This window comes from Brassica napus, chromosome C2 (assembly GCF_020379485.1).
Source record: "Brassica napus cultivar Da-Ae chromosome C2, Da-Ae, whole genome shotgun sequence".
NCBI classification, from domain to species: Eukaryota; Viridiplantae; Streptophyta; class Magnoliopsida; order Brassicales; family Brassicaceae; genus Brassica; species Brassica napus.
The window spans coordinates 17,401,335-17,423,032 of NC_063445.1; the positions used below are offsets into that span (position 1 = coordinate 17,401,335).

Genomic DNA, 21,698 nt, shown 5'->3' on the forward strand with positions numbered 1-21,698 from the left:
AAAACATTAGGTTTTTCTGATTTTACCTAGGTGGTAACATTGTCATTTTACCTAGGTGATAACATCGTGATTTCACTTTATTATGTTACTCTATCACATATGCTGCAATATCATGTTTTATGATTACAGTAACGTCATCATTAAGTGTGTTTCTTATGGTGTCCTTGCTCATGTTTTTCAAAAATTTTATTAGTTTATTGCTTATATTTTGTTTTATCTTATATGTATATTTTATTTTATGAAAACAATAATTTCATTGTATGTGTTTTTTTTTTCCTTCATAATTTAGTTTATATAGGTTTTTGATTACTCTTATAGATTAACTTTCATCCGAATCACATACGCTTTCATCGTTTGAAATCTAATCCTTCCTCATCGTATATATAAATAGGTTGTTTTGAGCACATCTACTCATCACATTCTTCTTCCCAAACCTTCATTACAAATTCGATCTTGCAAGCAAAACACTTATGGTGGGTCTCAACTCATTATATAATATGTAATCTTGTGACTATAAGTTTTGCATTTCTAATATCTATAGATTAAAAGTTATAATCTCTTTTAATCCATTCACTCCGCGCATATCACCTAATTAAGACAATATTTAAGGAGAACGATACACCACCCAAAGCTTAAGCTGTTTAGTGTAGTAAGATCGACCGTTGTTGTGAACCAAGACATAACAAAAAGAGAGTAAAAACTCCGTCTAGACGATAATGCCCACGTGTCTGCTCCTCACCGTCTGGTTCCTCATTTGTATCCTTGATTCGGTTCACCTGGTTCGAGCTCAAAACCAAATGGGAGCCACTACTCATCCCGACGAAGGTCTCTGCTCTGTCTCTGATCACTTTGGAATAGTTAATTAATAACAAGTTATTTTGGTTTAAATAAACTGACGGTTGTTGTGGGAGAAACAACAGCGGAAACTTTGAACTCCATCTTCGCGGCTTGGAAGATCCCGGCGCAGAAGGCATGGAACACGAGCGGCGACCTTTGCTCCGGCGTTGCCATAGACGACAGGATCAAGATCGACGACAAAGACTACAATCCTCTTATCAAATGCAACTGCAATTTTGTCAACTCCACAATCTGCCGCATCACTGCTCTGTACAGTTTCAGCTCTCATTTCTTAATTTCCTTTTGTATATGTGCATTTAGCCACTGAGTGTGTCATGCTGTTGATTTACTTCCACAGAAAAGTTTATGCGATAGATGTTGTAGGACCTATACCTCCACAGCTTTGGAGTTTGACATACCTCACCAATCTGTATCGCCTTTACCCTTTTTTTTCTTCTTTTTCTTATGATCATAAAAACAGCCTGAAAATGCATTCATAATTGTACCTCAAAATAACATGCCATCTTTTTATCAGAAACCTGGGCCAAAATTATCTTACAGGCTCCCTTTCTCCTGCAATTGGAAATTTGACTCGAATGGAATGGATGTAAGGCTGTTGATTGAATGATACCTTCTTCTTCTTCTTCTTCTTCTTCCTCACGCACAACTGTTTCTCAACTACCGTAGGAGCTTTGGGATCAATGCGTTGTATGGCCCCCTTCCCAAGGAAATTGGTTTGCTTACAAACTTGAAATCGCTGTAAGCTTCTAAAAAATATCACAGATGTGAGATTTTGATGCTTCCTTATTCTTATAGTACATATTCTGTATGCAGTGCTATTGGTGTTAATAACTTTTCCGGTTCTATACCAGCTGAGATTGGGAATTGTACAAAACTAGTAAAAATGTGAGACCGTACAAAGTACTTTTATGAATTCGTTTCTGCAGTGTTTTTAGTTCAAATATGAAAACTTAATTACTAACCTTTCACAATCATCTAGTGTTAATTTCTTACATTTTATTACAGGTACATAGGAAATACTGGACTTGCAGGGGAAATACCATTATCATTTGCTAATCTTGTATTGCTGGAAGACGTGTAAGATTTTCTTGTATTGAATGCGCGTTAAGTTAACTTTATCGTTGGATTTTAGATTTTTTGTAATCTATATATATTACTTTACATTGTTTGTTTGTTTTGCTGTGGGGTAATATTTTCCTTGATGATGTACCAGTTTGCTTAACGATGTGGACCTTACTGGTCAGGTACCGGAATTTATAGGCAAATGAACCAAACTTACTATCTTGTAAGAATGATTTCATTTTTTACAGACATATATATATATATGTATTTTTTTTTTTAATTGTGACGGTGCTCTTGTTTTTATATATTTTATCGTAATTTTCACTCTTAGTGGAAAAATCTTCTTGCCATTTAGACTTGGGATTCATGGATTGCTACCATGTTTTACTGCAGGAGAATTCGAGGAACTAGTTTGAGTGGTCCGATACCGTCGTCATTTTCCAACTTAACATCTTTGAGAGAACTGTATGTTGTTGCATTGGTGCCACAATCATTCATTCTTGTTTACTTTCTCTCTTTTTTTCCTCTCTCTTTGAGGAAAATTGATTATTTTAACTTGAACAATTTAATAGTACTATTTATACTATACCTTTGATATTGTGCTGATTTCAACCACAACTAAAGTTTGTTCTAAATAAAATTTTGAATTAGAAAATTTAAACCAAAATTGAAATAATGTTGGTCATTGTGCTTTGTGAAATGTCATATGTATAGTATTTGCTGAGTCACATGTCATGCCTACAATTTTCTGAGTTAGAAATCACATGTTTTGTTTCTGTTGTTTGATCAGCTGATACATGTCAAAAACGTATAATGAATTGCTTAATTATATATATATATATATATATATATATATATATATATATTTGAGTTTCTTTTAGTATATGCATAGTTGAAACTATACAAGCTAAAACTATACATACATATAATTTTAATACATGAAAAAAGGTTTTGGAAGGTAAAATGTTGTATAATTAAATAATAGAGAATATATTAAAATTTGCTAAAACCTAGTTAGTTCAAATTATTTTTACATAGGAGTCAATGAAATTTACAAACTCGAGGTAAATATTTAAATCTTTTATTCATATAGTCTTCTATGTTTACCCAACTGTATAAGTTTGTTCGCCATATTGGTCATATGTTAACATATTGAAAATAGTATTGATTGACTTTGCTTTCAACATTACAAGAAAAGTTATGAATAGATATGAAATCATATGAAAATATTTATTTTAACTATTAAAAAGGGTAAATAAATATTTTTTAAAAATTATAAATATTTTTTTACTTTTCATATAGATATATAAACAAAATGAATACACACATAAAGTAAAATTTTATTTTATTAGTTTGTAGTAATTTTTTTGACATGTGGCAGCTAACTTACGTAGAAACTAGAATATATATATATGACATTTGTCTAAATATCAATTGTTATGATATTTGATTCAGTAAAATTGACCAACATTATTTCAGTCAGTGTTGCGTTGGCATAAGTTTTACAGTTTAAGTAGCTTAAGTTTTTTTTTTTTTTTGAAAAAAGCTTAAGTTTTAACGCTATCCACATAATCATAATATCCTAAATGTAGGGGTCTTGGTGATATACCTAATGGAAGTATATCTCTTGAATTCATCAAAGACATGAAATCTCTAAGTACATTGTAAGGCAAAAATCCTACTCCAGTTCATGAACTATTTCCCTCTCCTCGTCCGTGCATTTAACATTGATGATATGTGTTGCAGAGTATTTAGGAACAGCAATCTCACTGGGACAATACCCTCTAATATCGGGGAATACTCAAGTTTTCAACACGTGTAAGTACAACATACGTCCACGTGTGTCGGAGTCTTTTCCGTAACACGTGTTTCGGAGTCTATTCGGTGAAAGTCAGCGTGAGAATACCAAGTGATCTTGCGGTCCTACAATTTTAACACTGCTGATAGTATTATTTTTCATTTCCCCAGTCACTGGACTTAATGTGTTACTGCCTAATTCGTGTCTGTTTTCTAGTGGTTTAAGTTTCAACAAACTACATGGACCAATTCCGGCTTCACTTTTCTACTTAAATCAACTCACCAACTTGTAAGTTTTCTACTTCTTTTTATTATTTATGTTCGCATCTACCAGTGATAACTGAGGTAAAACTTTGTTGTCTTCATACTAGGTTTCTTGGAAACAACACGTTGAATGGTTCTTTGCCCATTCAAAAGAACCAGGCTTTGAGCAATATGTGGGTTACAAAGTCCTTTTTAATTGATCCTCTTTGAAAGCCACAAAGTCCTGATATAGACAAAAGTTTTTTACTAGACAATAAGGAAACTGTTTTGGAATATCTAACATTTTTTTTTGTCAAGAAGATTATCTAACATATTCTGTAGATCCTAATCATTTCTTCTCTTATTCTTTCAGAGATGTTTCGTACAATGATTTATGTGGTAGTCTTCCTTCATGGGTCAGCTTACCAAACTTGAAAATGTAAGTAAACAAAACACTGAGACGAAATTTGTAATGATTTGTTTTAATTAAAACATTATAGAATTTCATCCTGGACCATGAGATTTTTGATTTTTAAATTTTCAACAAAGACACCACCAAAACATCTTCAAAATACAGCAACACTCCCATTCCACAATTTAAAATATATTCATTAATAGTAGATTTTAGAATAAATTTTTTAAAAAAAAATCAACAACACAAATTTTTTTTTAAGTTTCTTAAAATTCATAGTTGCTTAACAGATGATTTTTTTTTTCATTTTAATACAAGTCACTCTAAATTTTAAATTTGAATAAACTCTCTAAGAATTTTATTCAATTTAAAAACTGAAGTGTTTTGTAGATAAATATTTCATTATTCACCCAACAAATTCTATATTATTCAAAATAAATTACAAAAAGAAAATTGATGTAATTGCTATTGAACTTTTTTAAAATGTACAATAAATCCATTGTTAATAAAATATTATAACTGGTGGATTTTAGGAGATTAGTTGTGATTTAATAGTGTTTTAGTAGAGTTTCTTAAATAAAAATATAAATCATATGGTCAGATAGGATTCTTGAATATTTAACATAAAGACATAACGATTTCTCTAATTCAGACAAAATTCTCTACAAACTAACTAAAATTAAATCTGTTCAATTCTTCAGAAATGTTTGATTATCGAAACACCGCACCTCTGGAGAGGAGTTGTTTGCTAGAAACCAGGGTGGTGCGAACTTCAAATGGAGCACTAATGTATGGAACTTGCCATGTGCACCAAAAGTGAAACTGTTCTCATGGAAACTACTCAAAAGAGCACTGCCGGTTGGCGAACAGCTACTAGAGAGACACATTGTTGTTGACCCCCTTTGTAACAGGTGCGGCTGCTCAGAATCTATTACTCATCTCTTCTTCCAGTGTAGGTTTGCACAGCAAGTCTGGCAACTAGCCCCTTTCACGTCCGAACTGGATTTCAGAGGAATGATAGATTTAATGTCTAGCTGGACCTCTTTCTGTGCGAAACAATGTCTCCCCCCTGCAGGTATAACGTCGGGCTCTCTATTTCCTTGGATCCTATGGATGCTGTGGAAAGCTCGAAACAACTTTGTCTTTGATGGCCACTTTGCCTCCCCAGAAACTACATTGTCCTCTGCCATTGCACTAGCACGTGAATGGTCAAGGGAAGTGAAGAAGGAACCAGCGCGTCACCTCCACAAGCCCACACAGGGCAAGGCTCTTCCAGCGGGCGCAGTGGTTGTTCGATCTGATGCGGCATGGTCCAGCGCAAACAATTCAGCCGGCTTGGGATGGGTTATCCTCTCTAGCTCTGGTAACCAATCCTTCAAAGCAAAGACAAGGTGTGTGGGATCTCCGCTCATAGCTGAGAGTCTTGCTCTCCGCGAAGCAATCATCACCTGTCAAAATCTGCAAATCAAGACGGTTCTCTTTGAATCTGATGCCTCTCAACTTGTTAAATCTATCACCGACGGCCACTGCCCTACCGAGCTCTATGGGGTGGTCTCAGATATCTTGTTTTATGCTTCTGCATTTGAGTTTGTCAATTTTTCTTGGATTCCCCGAGAAAGAAATGTAATAGCTGATAGGTTGGCAAAGGATGCCCTGCTTGTATCCGAAACATTGTTTGTTGGGGATGCTTTTACTGCCCCCAACTAACCACCTAATCAATTAAATTCGTGTTCAAAAAAAAAGAAACACCGTTATATCTCTACGAGTGTATGTATATTCATGGTGTTTTATAATCTCATAAATTGTCCCCTTCATTTTCTTATAGGAAATATTTATTAAAATCATAACAAATTATATGTTATTTTGCAGCAATCTTGTTGTTAACAATTTCAGCTTGGAAGGTCTTAACAAGAGGTGATTATATCAAATATGTTATATATTGTTGATGCCTGAAATTCCAGTTTCATTTTTGTTTTTGTTTTTGAAAATCTGTTTTCATCTTGTTAAAAGAGATTTACCAGGACTGAAGTGCCTGCAGAAGAACTTCCCCTGCAATCGAGGCAAAGGAATCTGTAATCTTTTAAAAAGAGATATTATCATAACAATTGTTCTCAACTGTTCTTATATTTTCTCTTGACTGGTAACTAGATTCTGACTTTTTGATCAACTGCGGAGGGCCACAAATACGGTCTGTTACCGGAGAAATATTTGAAAGGGAGGACGAGGAACTTGGATTAGCTTTATCTTTTGTGAGTGATCGTCAGAGATGGGCAGTCAGTAGCGTAGGACTTTATGCCAGGAGTATCAATTATGTATGGGTTGTCAACAGTTTGGACTCAGAGCTTTTTCAGTCAGCAAGACATTCTTCTTCTTCCCTAAGGTATTATGGGTTGGGACTAGAAAATGGAGGCTACACCGTAACACTTCAGTTTGCTGAAATAGATATTCTTGGTTCTAACTCCTGGAGAGGTTTGGGAACACGATATTTCAACATTTATGTCCAGGTCTTCTGTCCTACCGGTTTACAAGTTACATTCTTTATGTAATAATCTCCTACCTGAAATCTGAGACCAAACTCCGTTTTCCAGGGACGCCTTGTTGAAAAAGATTTTGCTATACGTAGAACCGCTGGTGACAGTACTGTTCGAGCAGTTCAAAGAAAATATAAAGCAAATGTATCAGAAAATTATCTTGAAATTCATCTTTTCTGGGCTGGCAAAGGAACAATTAGTATCCCTATTATAGGTACTTATGGGCCACTAATATCGGCCATAACTGCAAAACCAGGTATACATGCTGGTGAATTCTTTTTTTTTTCCTATCTCCTCATGGGTGCCTAAGTGTTACATATTGTTGTTGTTCAGATTTTAAACCAACTGTGGCCAACAGGCCACTATCAAAGAAAAAGTATAGGACGGGTACTATTGTAGGTGTTATTGTCGGGCTAGGACTTTTAAGCATCTTTACGGGCGTGGTTATCTTCATCATCCGAAAAAGCAGAAAGCGTTACACAGATGATGAAGGTAATAATAAAACAGAAACAAGTCTTTGAACTTGGATATCATCTTCCAAACTTGTTCATATTTTGGTTGTTGCAGAGCTGCTTAATATGGACGTAAAGCCTTACACTTTTGCATACTCTGAACTTAAAAATGCCACTAGAGATTTCAATCCCTCCAACAAGCTTGGAGAGGGAGGATTTGGGACTGTTTATAAGGTAAGCCCTGAACTAAGTAGCACTGAAACGGTTATGGGCAAAATTGAGATGAGAACTGGAACACCAAAACTAAATATTTTGGAAACGAGTACGAATAATTTTTTTTAGAAACGCTAATGAATTTAATTATAAACTTGGTGGACCGCGGGCATTAACATTAATATTAAATTAATAATTACATATTTACAACTATATAATACTTATGTTACATGTATGTGGTTAATACGAAAGATTCGATGTTACATATTGATATTTATACTATGTTCATATGAACAAAGAATACATTAGAACGTTTAGATTAAAATTTCAGTGTTTCGTATAAAAAATATGAGTTATGGAAAATACAAAATAACTTAAGTCCATAAAGTAGAGAAACCAAACCTTAAGACCAAGGCTTCGAGTTCTGTCTAGATTAAGGTAAAACCCACACATCATATAAGATCATATTTCTCATGTCTTGAGCGCTAGATCATCATGAAGAGTGCACTCGATTTTCTTAGCACCAACATCTTTCCAGTCTATTGAAAACACTGTCCCATTAGATTCCACCTGTTGATTGTGCAAAACTACAAAAGAGTCAATCAAAATGCCAAAAACATTGTAATCTCCATGAGAGAAGAAAGACTAAATAGGAATATAGATAGATAGATAGATACTCACAAATGATTTGCTCTAGCACTCCTCATATCCTCATCAGAATTCAAATATATCTCACGGAAGAACTTGTTCAAAGTAGTGTCTCCTTCAAGCTTATCATCCTTCTATTCTTCTTCACTTCATCTTCAAGCTTGTCATAGTCCTTTACTTTCTTGGAAGAACGATAAGCTGGTCTCATTGAAACCTCTGCACAATTACACAAACAAATGATAAATTTTAAAATGTCAAGAGTCTGTGATTCAAACTTCTCATCAGGTGAAACTAAATAAAAAGAAAAAAGAAAGTAGAAAACATGTTTAAGAAATTCGGGTCTGGCAAAACTGCTGGTTGTTTGCCATGTTCAAGAGAGGCCCATGTGATTATCTCTGCTTTTAAAAGACTTTTCTTAATTTTGGTTGATATTACTTCATATCTGCACTTCACTACTGCTATATGAATACACACCGCAAGGAAAAAAAAGGTCATTACAATGTGTACAACTCAGAACATGGCATTGTTTGAGTTTAAAAGGACTGCTTGGTACTATCTAATAAAACGAATCATTTATATCTGATAAAGCGTATCCTTTAGATACATAACTCTTTGAACTGCTTATAGGTTAAGCATGATTATTCTGTTAGTTCAAAAAGTTAGAGTTCAAAAAGTTTAAAAAGACTGCTTGGTACTATCTAATAAAATGTATCCTTTAAATGTCAATTATCCAATTACATCTATAAACCAATTACCTTTCCCAACAATCTCAGTTTGAGATGATACGCTTTCTCTCTTGGAACATCAGTCGCAATACTCAGATGCAAAATCACTAACATAATTGACACAATTATCATAGAAGTGTTATCATGGAGGTGTGTTCTGAGAATGCATTATGCTTCAAACGATCACACTTAACACTAATCTTAAAATATCAGAAAAATATAATTGAGAAAAAACAAATATTTCACGCATAAACCACATAAAAAAATCAGCCATGAAATATAAAAGAGAGATTTGAATTACCTGAGATTTATTATCATTGGTTTCATTGTAACATCATAGATGATTTACGGTTTCCTTCTCTAAGCCTTGAGTCAGAAAAGAGGTAATTCTAATAAAAATATTTAAAGATGTAAACAATCCCCAAAAGATAACAAATTATATAATTGATAGGACAACGTCAATGAGTTTCAAAGTTTTTAAAAAGCTTTGAGATTACCTTTGGATCTCAGACGTACCGAAGAGGATCACACACAATAAATAAATTGCACTTGATTAGCATACACATCTTATATTATATTCTTGATAAGTGATTTAACTTTATAAAAAAAAAGAATTACCTTTTTTCGAAAGGGATGATCAGTTCTTGGATAAACAGAGTCGTCTCTTTTTGTTAGTTGAATCACTACTGATGCAAAAATATAGATAGAGATACAACATGGAGAGGAAGAGAACTAAAATAAACGGAAAAGAAGAATCCCCCATAAAATTACCAGTAATGATGTTTCCGTCTATGAGTTACTTATTGATTATCATACACCTGCGCAAGATCACAAAAGTAGAATTTAAATTAGAACGATCAAAAACATATGAAAACTTAAAAGATAGATGCGTGAAACTAATGGGGGGTGGCGTGATATTTATATAGCAAATTAGTTTAAGTTTCTAAATGACCTAGTTTTCAAGAGAAGTTATGAGACAGATATCCTCTAATAAATTTTAATTCAGCTACGAGATAGAATATCTTCTAATAAATTTTTAAAGATATTCTGGTTATAATATATACATAATTTTGGTAACTCAAATCTTGCTATATATATATATATTTAAATATTAAATGCATGATATTAGGAAAGAAGATATCTCGTCAGTTGATTGCAACTAATTTTTGATAAAACAAATCCCACTATAAGGATTTAAATAATAGATAATAAGGAAATAATAAGGAATTTTAACGTTAAAACCCCTCAACTAAGTTTGTTTTGTTTAATTTTCCCAAACTAAGTATTTAACGAAAAACTCCCTAAACTAACTTTATTTAATGAATTAAACTCTAACAGGTCATAATTACCATTACTACCAGTAAATCTTTAGTTTATGGGTTTCTACACTAAGTAAACATAGTTGAGGAATTTTACCATTAAAAATGAAAAAATGAAAAATATTGTAATAGGAGGATAAATTTTCAAAATACATTTTATAAATTAACGTATAAGCTTCTATAAACGACTTAGAACCTCTTATAATAATTTAAAACATCTGATAAGCCAATATAATTTTTTTTTATAAATGTATTTATAATTTATAAATGATTTATAAAGCATGCATTGAATTATTAGACATTAATAGTTATTATGATACTTTATATACAAATATAATTCTTTCTATACGAATATAAAATCATTATATCAATTCAAATAAACATTTTTGTTTATTATTTTATGTAATTTATAAATGTATAAAAAATTGATCGCATTATTACTCTTTCATAGTTTCAACAATTAGTTACTATAAATAATTATTTCTAATATTATGTAGATTATTTGGAAAGTGGTAATTGAATTATCCTTTCCTTTTAGATATAATTATAATAAATAAAATTAAAAATCATTGGTCAATCAAATTATAACAATTTGAAGAGTTAATTTATGATCAACACGTAATAAAAAATCACTTATGTGACTTCTCAATCAATATATAGTAGAATTTATATTTTTATAAATAGTTTATAACATTATATAAATAATTTTAAAATTCTGATAAATTTATTTTGTAAACAACGATAAATAATTTAAAAATCATATTAATAAACATGTTTGGATTTTGTAATATTTAAAATAGTTATTATATAATTATATTCGAATACAATTCATCAAGTAGAGTATAATACTATTGTAATTATCTTATATAAAAATTCGTTCATTATATTTTATAGTTTATAAATATTAAAAGTAATAAATAAAACATTATTAATCTTTCTATAATTTCGAGAATTAGTTGCCATAAATTGTTATTTGTAATATTCTTTAGATTATATGGCAAGTGATGTTAAATGTTTTTAGACTTACCTTAAATTTTTGGATATAATTTAAATAAATAAAAATTAAAAACAATTGACCAATCAAATTATAACAATTTTTTTGAAACTTCACCTATGAGCGACACGTCACCAGACTTCACTAAAGTGACTTTTCTTTTAATATATAGGGGGATATCAATATTATTAATTCAGGATCACTCTCACTACTTGGATATTACTTTTGTGCCACTAGACCTATTTTAAATATAAATCAAATTCTATAACATAGTTACTTCTAAGCAATGTTTTAAAAAAAAACTACTTCTAAGCATACACATTTTTTAATCTGCCTTTTTGATTCCAAAATATTAGGGACCCACTATTCTCAGTGGCTAAACTGTCGACTTTGTTTAATTCCAGAGCGTATGCACCCCAATAATTAAAGTTATGTCGTTTGAAATAGTTAATATTGATATCATACTTTCATAAATATTCATAAATATCTGTATAATAACTACAGAACCCTTTAAAAAAAACATCTGCACATTTTGTTACGGACAATATATGTTACTAGGTGTCTGTAAAACAATTTAAAATATTTTTAACAGATAAATATAAATTATATTTTAAAATAATATTTTATTAATATTGTAAATTTTCTTTTTCGTATCAATATTTTAATATAAATTTGATTTAATTAAACATAAAAATTATATTTAAGAATATGCATGTAAATATTTGAAATTAAAATCTTAGATAGATTTTCTATCTATTTATTTTAATTAAATATATTAATAAATTTGTAAAAGTTGCATAATTACCAAAAATTAAAATTAAACAATATTTATAAAATTTGTAGATATATAAGAAAATAATAATTTTATGATTAAATTTTTATAATTTTCTAAAAAATTGTATACATTTTTGAAAATTTTAGTAATAAAATTGTATAATTTTAAAATATATAATTAAATTATATTTCAAAATTTATAATGCCATATTTGAATATATTTATTTTAATGTTGATTTATGAGTTATTCCATATTCTTAAAAAAATTCCAAAAATATAAATTAACATTAAATGTAATATATTAGTTATTACCATATTTTAAAAAGTTTGCCAAAAATATAAATTAACATTAAATGCAATTGTCCATGTCATATTAAGCTATAAGACATAACATTAATTTTAGTAGCCATGTCATATTTGTTTTGTGAAATTGATTGTAGAAATGACATGTGGCAAAATCACTTCGCAAATATAGTCTAGGGGATTAATCAACAAATAATATTTTACTTATACATTATACATTGTACATTAGTTAATCCAGCGAATTAATATCCAACTTTATTATTACAATTATGACTACTAATACTTAAAATCTAAGTTTATGCTTTATATTTTCCAACCTTTCTCTTTTAATAAAATAGATAATATATTAATATATAATACTATTTACCAGAGAAAAAGTTAATATAAAAAGTATTTTTTGTTTCCCAAATATAATAATATTTTTTCAGTTTCATGAAATACAAATTATTTGACTAACTTATCTACCAAATTAGGATTTTGAGTATAAATAAATTAAATAATAATTATCATGAAATTAAAATTATATTTTTTTTAAAGATCATTAGATTTATCTAAGTTTTTTTCTGGTCAACCATTAATGGATCACGGGTCGATGACAATTTTTTGGGGTTTTAACTGGATTTTATAGAGCTTTTAATAATTTTTTAATAATTTAATCTAAATTCCAAACTGAATTATATGCAGATCACATGATTTACCATTTTTATCGTGGATTCAGATCAAATATGAAAATACTAAAAAAAATATAAAATTATATTATAAATTAAATTTAGCAAAATTTGGATCAATACAATAAATCAATATTTTAAAGTATATATGTTGGATTTAATTGGATTCATGACCTAGACTTACGGGTAGATTCCACATTGGTTTTTGAGTACATATATTATTAATTACGTTAATAATTCAAAATGATAATAAATACAAAAATATCCTGATTTTATTTATACATGATTACAAATTTCATCATCAAAATTATTTTTATTAAAACGGTAAACATATTATAATCTGCACAATTACAATGCCTTCTTTGTAACATTTAAATGTAAATAAATAATCAAAAATATAAATTTATATCAAATAAATTTCATTTGTTTCAGAAATAAATCAACGTTTCGAAAGCGGGGATCAAAATCTAAAACAAACAAAAATGATTACAAAATATGGGCATACAGATATATGAGTACAAAAAACCGAGCGTATGTTGGGTCAACTTTTAAATTGCTATTATTTTATAAAATAGATTTTGATTAATACACAAATATATTTACAAAGAAAAACACAAATATGAAAATTAATTTTCTAAAAAAAAAGGATATACCGGGTCAGAGTCTAGTTTTTAATTAAAACAACTCAAAGTAGTTTAGTGATAAGTTTTTTGTTTCAATTCTTGAATGGATAAAAAACACAAAATAAACAATTTATTTTGGCATGAACGTTTTGGGGACGTCCATGTTAGTTAGGATATGATAATATCCAACTGTTAGAGAATAAGTATATTCCTCTATAGATAAGTATATACGGTTACGGATACGTTGTATATAATCTCACCTATGTGATCAATGTAATCCATCAAGTATTATACACTTTCATGGTATCAAGAGCTTACACGATCCTAGCTTCCTAAATACTCGCTTCTGCGAATTCTTTCTCCCTCTTTCCTCTCCCACCTCTCTCCTCTTCATTCTCCTCTGATTCTTTTCTCTGTCTTATTACCATGGCTGCCACACCGTTTTTGAATTCCTCCGAGAAACCTTTCGGTATCAGTCAGATCAGAGCTTACATTCCCATTGTGCTCAATCTTGACAAAATGAATTACGATGTGTGGAGAGAGATCTTTGAAACCCATTGCCTTTCTTTTGGTGTTCTAGATCACCTTGATGGCTCCTCTGTCTCTACGCCTGAAACAGAGAAAACTTGGAAAGAGCGGGATGGTCTCGTTAAGATGTGGATCTACGGGACAATCACCGACTCTCTCGTTGAAACCATTCTCACTCCAAAAAGCACGGCACGCGATCTTTGGTGTGCTCTGGAAAACCTGTTCCGTGACAACAAAGAAAACCGCGCCCTGCAACTAGAGAACGAGCTCAGAACTATCACCATTGGAGATCTATCAGTGCAAGAATACTGTCGCAAATTGAAATCTCTATCCGATCTTCTAGCTAACGTCGACTCACCAGTCACTGACCGTCAACTGGTTATGCATTGCTTGAATGGACTAAATGACAAGTTCGATGGGATCCACAATGTTATCCGTCATCGCAGTCCCTTCCCAAGTTTTCATACTGCACGTTCGATGCTCCTTGCTGAAGAAGAGAGACTCACCAAACAACCCAAGCCGGCTGTATCTCACACCGAGACAACCTCATCTCCAAACGCCCTATTTGCTGACAGCAACACCGCCGACTCCCAGTCACGCAACTACACCAGCAACAACAACAACAACAAGGGAAACAACAATCGCAACAATCGAAACAACAACCATGGTGGAGGACGAGGCAATCGTGGTCGTGGACGGAATAATAATTCTGGCTTCCAGAACTATGGGTACCCACCGTGGTCCTTTGGTCAACCACAGTGGCCGTATTCCTACTTCCCAGGCGCGCCACAGATGATGCAGTTTCCAGCACCAGTCGCTCCTTTCACACCTCCTCAATCAACACAACGACAGAACAGCATCCTCGAGCCGTACTCACCACATCCAACACCTGAACCCCATCCTGCTCAAACTGTTGCGACCCCTACCTATACGATGCTTCCACAAGCGCTCGCCTCAGCGTTCAACACAATGAGTCTGCAAGATCCTTCGGCATCAACTTGGTACATGGACAGCGGCGCGTCTAACCATATCACGGCGGATCACGGTACACTCTCGTCTGTGTTTAATAAGGGCATAACTCGTTCTGTTCTTGTAGGTGACGGTTCTCTTGCTCCTGTTACAAAAATGGGACACTCCACTCTTCTCTCTCTTACTAAAAATCTTCTCCTTAAAAATGTGCTTGTTTGTCCATCTATTATCAAAAACCTCATTTCAGTACGACAATTTGCCACTGAAAATAATTGTTCTGTTGAGTTTGACCCTGTTGGTTTTTCTGTTAAGGATCTTCTCAACAAGACAACTCTGCTCCGATGTGACAGTCCAGGTCCTCTCTACTCGGTGACACCATCAACCACCTCAACTCGTCCTCTTGCTCTCACCGCAGGTGTCCCTCCTTGGCATCAGCGTTTAGGTCACCCGGGTAGCTCTATCAATCGTTCTTTATTTTCTTTGGGTTTTTCTAATAATAATGCCGACTTGACAACTATGTGTCATGCGTGCAAAGTGGGTAAACACACTCGTCTCCCATTTATTTCTTCTTCTACAATTGTTTCCGCACCATTTCAAATTATTCATTCTGATATTTGGACATCTCCTGTGTCTAGTATCTCTGGCTTTAAATATTATCTTTTGTTTTTGGATCCTTATACTCACTATATTTGGGTCTATCCTTTACACAGAAAAAGTGAAACCTTTGCCAAATTTTTACACTTCTCAGCCTATGTGCGCACTCAATTTAATTGCTCAATCAAAGCGCTCCAGTGCGATAATGGTGGTGAATACACAAGCCGAGCCTTTCTTGATCACTTGGCATCCACCGGTACGAACATTCGCTTCTCTTGCCCTCACACGTCTCAACAAAACGGACGGGCAGAACGCATGCTTCGTACCATAAACAATCTTGTGCGCACACTTCTTATTCAAGCAAGCATGCCGACGTCTTTTTGGGTTGAGGCCCTTCACACGGCTGCCTACACGCTTAACCTTCTTCCTTCTTCTGCTATTCATAACAATATACCTTTCACTCGCTTATTTAATCGCCCTGTGTCTTACTCTCACCTTCGTGTCTTTGGTTCTTTGTGCTATCCTAACACAGCCTCCACATCACCTCACAAGTTGGCACCGCGATCCATGGCTTGCGTATTCTTGGGATACCCATTGAATCATCGAGGCTACAGGTGCTTGGTGCTGTCTACTCGAAAGATAGTCATCTCGCGCCATGTCACCTTTGTGGAGGATGTGTTCCCTTTCTCAACTCTTCCCTCTCATAAAAGTCTACCCTTCTCTCCTCCTCCTGTCCCTTCTTTAACACCCATTACGGTTCCACTGGCGGCTCCACCTTGCCCACAAGCTCCACCTTGTCTGCCAGCTCCACAACCCACACAGAACACCCACTCTATGGTCACTCGGAGCAAAACCGGGATCTCTAAACCTCGGATTCCTCTTTGCCTTCATACCGAAACGGTTTCCCCTCTTCCCTTGTCCCATGTACAGGCTGCAAAGGACCGTTACTGGAATGGAGCAATGCACGAGGAATATGATGCCCATATTAAACGCGGTACGTGGGTTCTAGTACCTCGTCCCTCAAATGTTAACATAATACGTTCTATGTGCCTTTTTCGGCATAAGTTTAATGCAGATGGAACACATAAACGCCACAAGGCACGCTTGGTTGGTAATGGGAAATCGCAGCGACCGGGAATCGACTGCCTGGATACATTCAGTCCGGTGGTCAAACCTGCATCCATTCGATCAGTTCTACATGTGGCCCTAGCTCGTAATTGGCCTCTCCGTCAGCTCGACGTCAAGAACGCCTTCCTCCATGGCGACCTTGCAGAAACGGTCTACATGCACCAGCCACCAGGGTTCGTCGACAAGTCCAAACCTAACCACGTCTGCTTGCTCAAACGATCACTCTATGGGCTCAAGCAGGCTCCGCGAACATGGTACACAAAATTTGCCACAGTCGCTAAACAGATCGGATTTGTCCAAAGCAGGTGTGATTCCTCCCTGTTCATCATCAAAAAAGGTTCTGACACTGCGTATTTGCTACTTTATGTCGACGACATCATCCTTACAGCATCTACACCGGCACTGCTCAGTCGGATACTCTCAGGCCTCTCTGCTGCATTTGACATCACCGATCTTGGACAGCTTCATCACTTTTTGGGAATTGGTGTTACGTATAATGACAAAGGGATGTTCCTGAGTCAACAAAATTACATTGCTGACATACTACACCGTGCGTCAATGACCAACTGCAACCCTTGCAACACTCCCGTTGATACCAAACCTAAACTTGCTGCTGACGAAGGTAACCCAGTTTCTGACCCTTCCCACTATCGCAGTTTAGCGGGTGCGTTGCAGTATCTGACACTCACACGACCCGAAATAGCCTCCGCCGTTCAACAAGTCTGTCTGTTCATGCACGACCCACGTGAAGCACATCTCGCAGCACTGAAACGCATTCTGCGGTACCTCAAGGGCACCATCTCCCACGGTCTTCAACTCAACAAGTCATCCATTACTGACCTTGTCGCATATTCCAATGTTGATTGGGCCGGTTGTCCATCTACTAGACGTTCCACCTCCGGCTACTGTGTGTTTCTTGGCGAAAGTCTGATCTCCTGGTCGTCCAAACGTCAAGACACGGTTTCCCGCTCTAGTGCAGAGGCGGAGTATCGCGGCGTTGCCAATGCAGTCGCAGAAACGATCTGGATTCGCAACCTACTTCTGGAACTCGGATGTCCCCTTAAGAAAGCTACCCTTGTCTACTGTGATAATATCTCAGCCGTGTATCTCTCGTCTAATCCTGTTCAGCACCAGAGAACAAAGCATATTGAGATCGATCTGCATTTTGTACGAGAGAGAGTCTCTATGGGACATGTCCGCGTCCTTCATGTTCCTACACATCTTCAGTACGCAGACATATTTACCAAGGGCCTCCCTTCACAGCTGTTCACTGATTTTCGCTCCAGTCTCAGCGTTCGACAAGCTCCGCTTCCACTGAGGGGGAGTGTTAGTTAGGATATGATAATATCCAACTGTTAGAGAATAAGTATATTCCTCTATAGATAAGTATATACGGTTACGGATACGTTGTATATAATCTCACCTATGTGATCAATGTAATCCATCAAGTATTTTACACTTTCAGTCCAAACCGTCTCCGGTACATAAGACAAGTTCTTCATAGGCCCCAAAGAAATAAAATGGATAAAATTAATACATCCAACAGGGGAACCTGAATGATGGAAGAGAGATCGCTGTGAAAGTATTGTCGGTTGGATCCAGACATGGGAAGAGACAATTTGTTGCAGAAATCGTAGCAATTTCTGCAGTTATATGCATCGTAACCTAGTAAAACTTTATGGTTGCTGCTATGAAGGAGATAATCGTTTGCTGGTTTATGAGTATCTCCAAAATGGAAGTCTCGATCATGCACTATTTGGTAATGAACAGAAACTTGACGTATTTATCTTTTGCTTCTCTGCCAAACTAAATTACTCATTATTATTTGGATGTTGCAGGAGGTGATAAGACTTTACAGCTTAATTGGCCGACCCGTTTTGAAATCTGCATGGGAGTAGCCAGATGTCTAGCTTACCTCCATGAGGAGGTGAGTATTCGCATAATACACAGAGATGTGAAGGCCAGCAACATTTTGCTCGACTCTAACCTGCTCCCAAAAGTCTCTGATTTTGGGCTTGCAAAGCTATACGATGACAAGGAAACTCACATGAGTACGCGAGTGGCAGGAACCATGTACGCATCCACAAACCCTCAACTTTTTTTTTTCTTTGCAACACTAATGTATATATTATGGAGTTAATTTGTTTACAAACACTTGTTTGTACAAAACACAAGTGGATATCTTGCGCCAGAGTATGCCATGCGTGGATACCTAACAGAGAAAACAGATGTATATGCCTTTGGTATTGTGGTTCTTGAGCTGGTGAGTGGAAGGAAAAACTTTGATGTGAACTTGGAAAATGAGAAAAAATATCTTCTTGATTGGGTACGTCCTGCTTGTGAGTCAAACGTTTGATTAGATATTATATTATCTGAAATCCAATATAATATATCTGTGGTGGTGTATACAGGCATGGAATCTACACGAAAACAGCCGTGAAGTTGAACTACTTGATCATGAGCTGACTGAATTCAACATGGAAGAAGCTAAACGCATGATAGGCATTTCTCTGCTATGCACACACTCATCTCATTTCTTGAGACCACCCATGTCAAGAGTGGTGGCTATGCTTTCAGGAGATGTTGAGGTCAGTGATATAACCTCTAAGCCAGGTTACCTAACGGACTGGAGATCTGATGACACCTCAAGCTCCTCTTTCAGTGCCTTTCAAACGAAAGACAAAGGCTCTTCTGCGTCCAACTCCACGAGTTTTGTGAGGCCCAGAGACGGCAACTTGAAGCAAATGCTTGGAGTCAAGATCAATGAGGGAAGATGACAATGTACCAAATATCTATGATATAGGCTACATATTTATATAGACCTTTGTGTACGTGACTATACGAGGATCACTAATAATGTTTCACTTTGATTCAATAATGTTTTAAGCACTTTGATTAATTAATGTTAAAGCACTTTGCAATGAGTTTGTCCGTTGGTGAAAATGAATAATACTGAAAAGGTTATTATATCAGTTCATCTAACTGATAGCCGGGAAAACTGTTTACCAATCTAACCGAAAAGTTCTTCCATTTGTGATTTAAACTTCAAATCTCTTTAACCTTATAATCACTGTAATGATCCGTACAAAGAACTAACATGTTACCACGAAAACACCGGTTTGACTGGTAAGTGTCAAATGTCAATACATTCCGGAAGAAATCGCAAGTATTTAGTGAGTACGATAAAATTAGAAAATTATTAAAGAAAATTTATAGGGACTAAGCTTGGTGATACTGTAAGTCAAAGAACACGTTTTTGTGATGGTCGGCATGGACGGTGACTGCATGGACGGTGATGTTAGGCGGCTGAAATTGTTAACGTTGGTTTTGTCAAAGATTGTGAGCTCACCAAACACCTTCTTCATGCTTATAAAAGGAGAGCTATGGTGAACCATTTCATGCATCCCAAAGCAAGAAAACACAAAGAGAGAACAAAGAGAGATCGAAGAAAAAGGAGTAAAAAAAATTCTCACAAAAAATATTCTTTAAGAAATTACGACTAATTTTTGAGTGTATTTGGAATCGGGGTGTGAGTTGTGAGCTTATAAAATTTCCCGGGTTGATAATAAAAGATCTGTAGCAGGTCCGGAGACGTAGGCAACATTGGCCGAACTCCGTTAAAAATTTTGTGTGTGTGCTCTTTTCCCGCTCCCATAAATTCTGGTTTACCGCAAAATTTGACCGCGTATTTCCTAACAACTGGTATAAGAGCTTGAGTTACGGTGATCGGTCAAATTTTTGCGGAGTTACTATTCACGTGAATAGTAATTCGTGAATAGTGAAATTTGTCGGTAACATCGGTTTGTCGACAAAGGTGTTCTAATACACGGTGGTTCCAGAAACGATGGGAGGCGAAGACGGTTCGGCGCACAGTATCGGGAAATTTGACGGTACAGATTATGCATTTTGGAGAATGCAAATTAAAGATTATCTGTACGGAAAGAAGCTTCATCAACCGCTGAGCCAGAAGCCTGAGAAGATGGATCAGGATGAGTGGGAGCTCCTTGACAGACAAGTTCTGGGTGTTATAAGGTTAACACTGTCGAAAAATGTTGCTCACAACGTTGCGAAGGAGAAGACCACGGAAGGACTCATGAAAGTTCTCTCGGATATGTATGAGAAACCTTCGGCAAACAATAAGGTGTTTCTCATGAAGAAACTCTTTCATTTGAAGATGGAAGAAGGTGGCCTGGTTGCCGCACATGTGAACGAGTTCAACACGATTGTCAACCAACTTTCATCAGTTGAAATCGATTTTGACGATGAAATGCGAGCACTGATTCTGTTGGCATCTCTGCCAAATAGTTGGGAGCCGATGAGGGCAGCGGTTAGTAATTATGTGGGTACTCAGAAGCTTAAGTTCAATGATGTTAGAGATCATATCCTTTCTGAGGAAGTTCGAAGGATAGACTCTGGGGAAGCATCAACAAGCTCTGCTTTCAACGTGGAAAAACAGAGGGAGAAACCCAGATAGAAATAACCGGAGAAATGGCAGATCAAAGTCAAGGAATGGACGGGGTCAGTCCAAGTTCAGGCAGCCTGCAGAGTGCTGGAATTATGGAAAGACAGGTCACATTAAGAAGAATTGCTGAGCACCACCGAAGAAGGAAGACAACACTAGAGGCGGAGCCAATGCAGTGACACGTGAAATCACTGATGCACTGGTAGTGTCTGTTGATTCCCCGAAGAAAATTGAAGCTCGTGATGCAACTGCAAATACCACCAAAGTGTCAATCTCCTATGTCGATAGCCCAGTCGATTCATGGGTGCTTGACTCAGGAGCGTCGTTCCACACAACACCGCACCATAACATCATGGAAAATTATGTTGCGGAAAATTGCGGAAAGGTATATCTTG

General features: G+C 35.2%; 1 pseudogene; it reads left to right on the forward strand.

Annotated features, from left to right (window-relative positions):
- Positions 1-289: 289 nt before the first annotated feature.
- On the forward strand, positions 290-19,766 carry LOC106377997 (annotated as a pseudogene).
- The last annotated feature ends 1,932 nt before the right edge of the window (positions 19,767-21,698 follow it).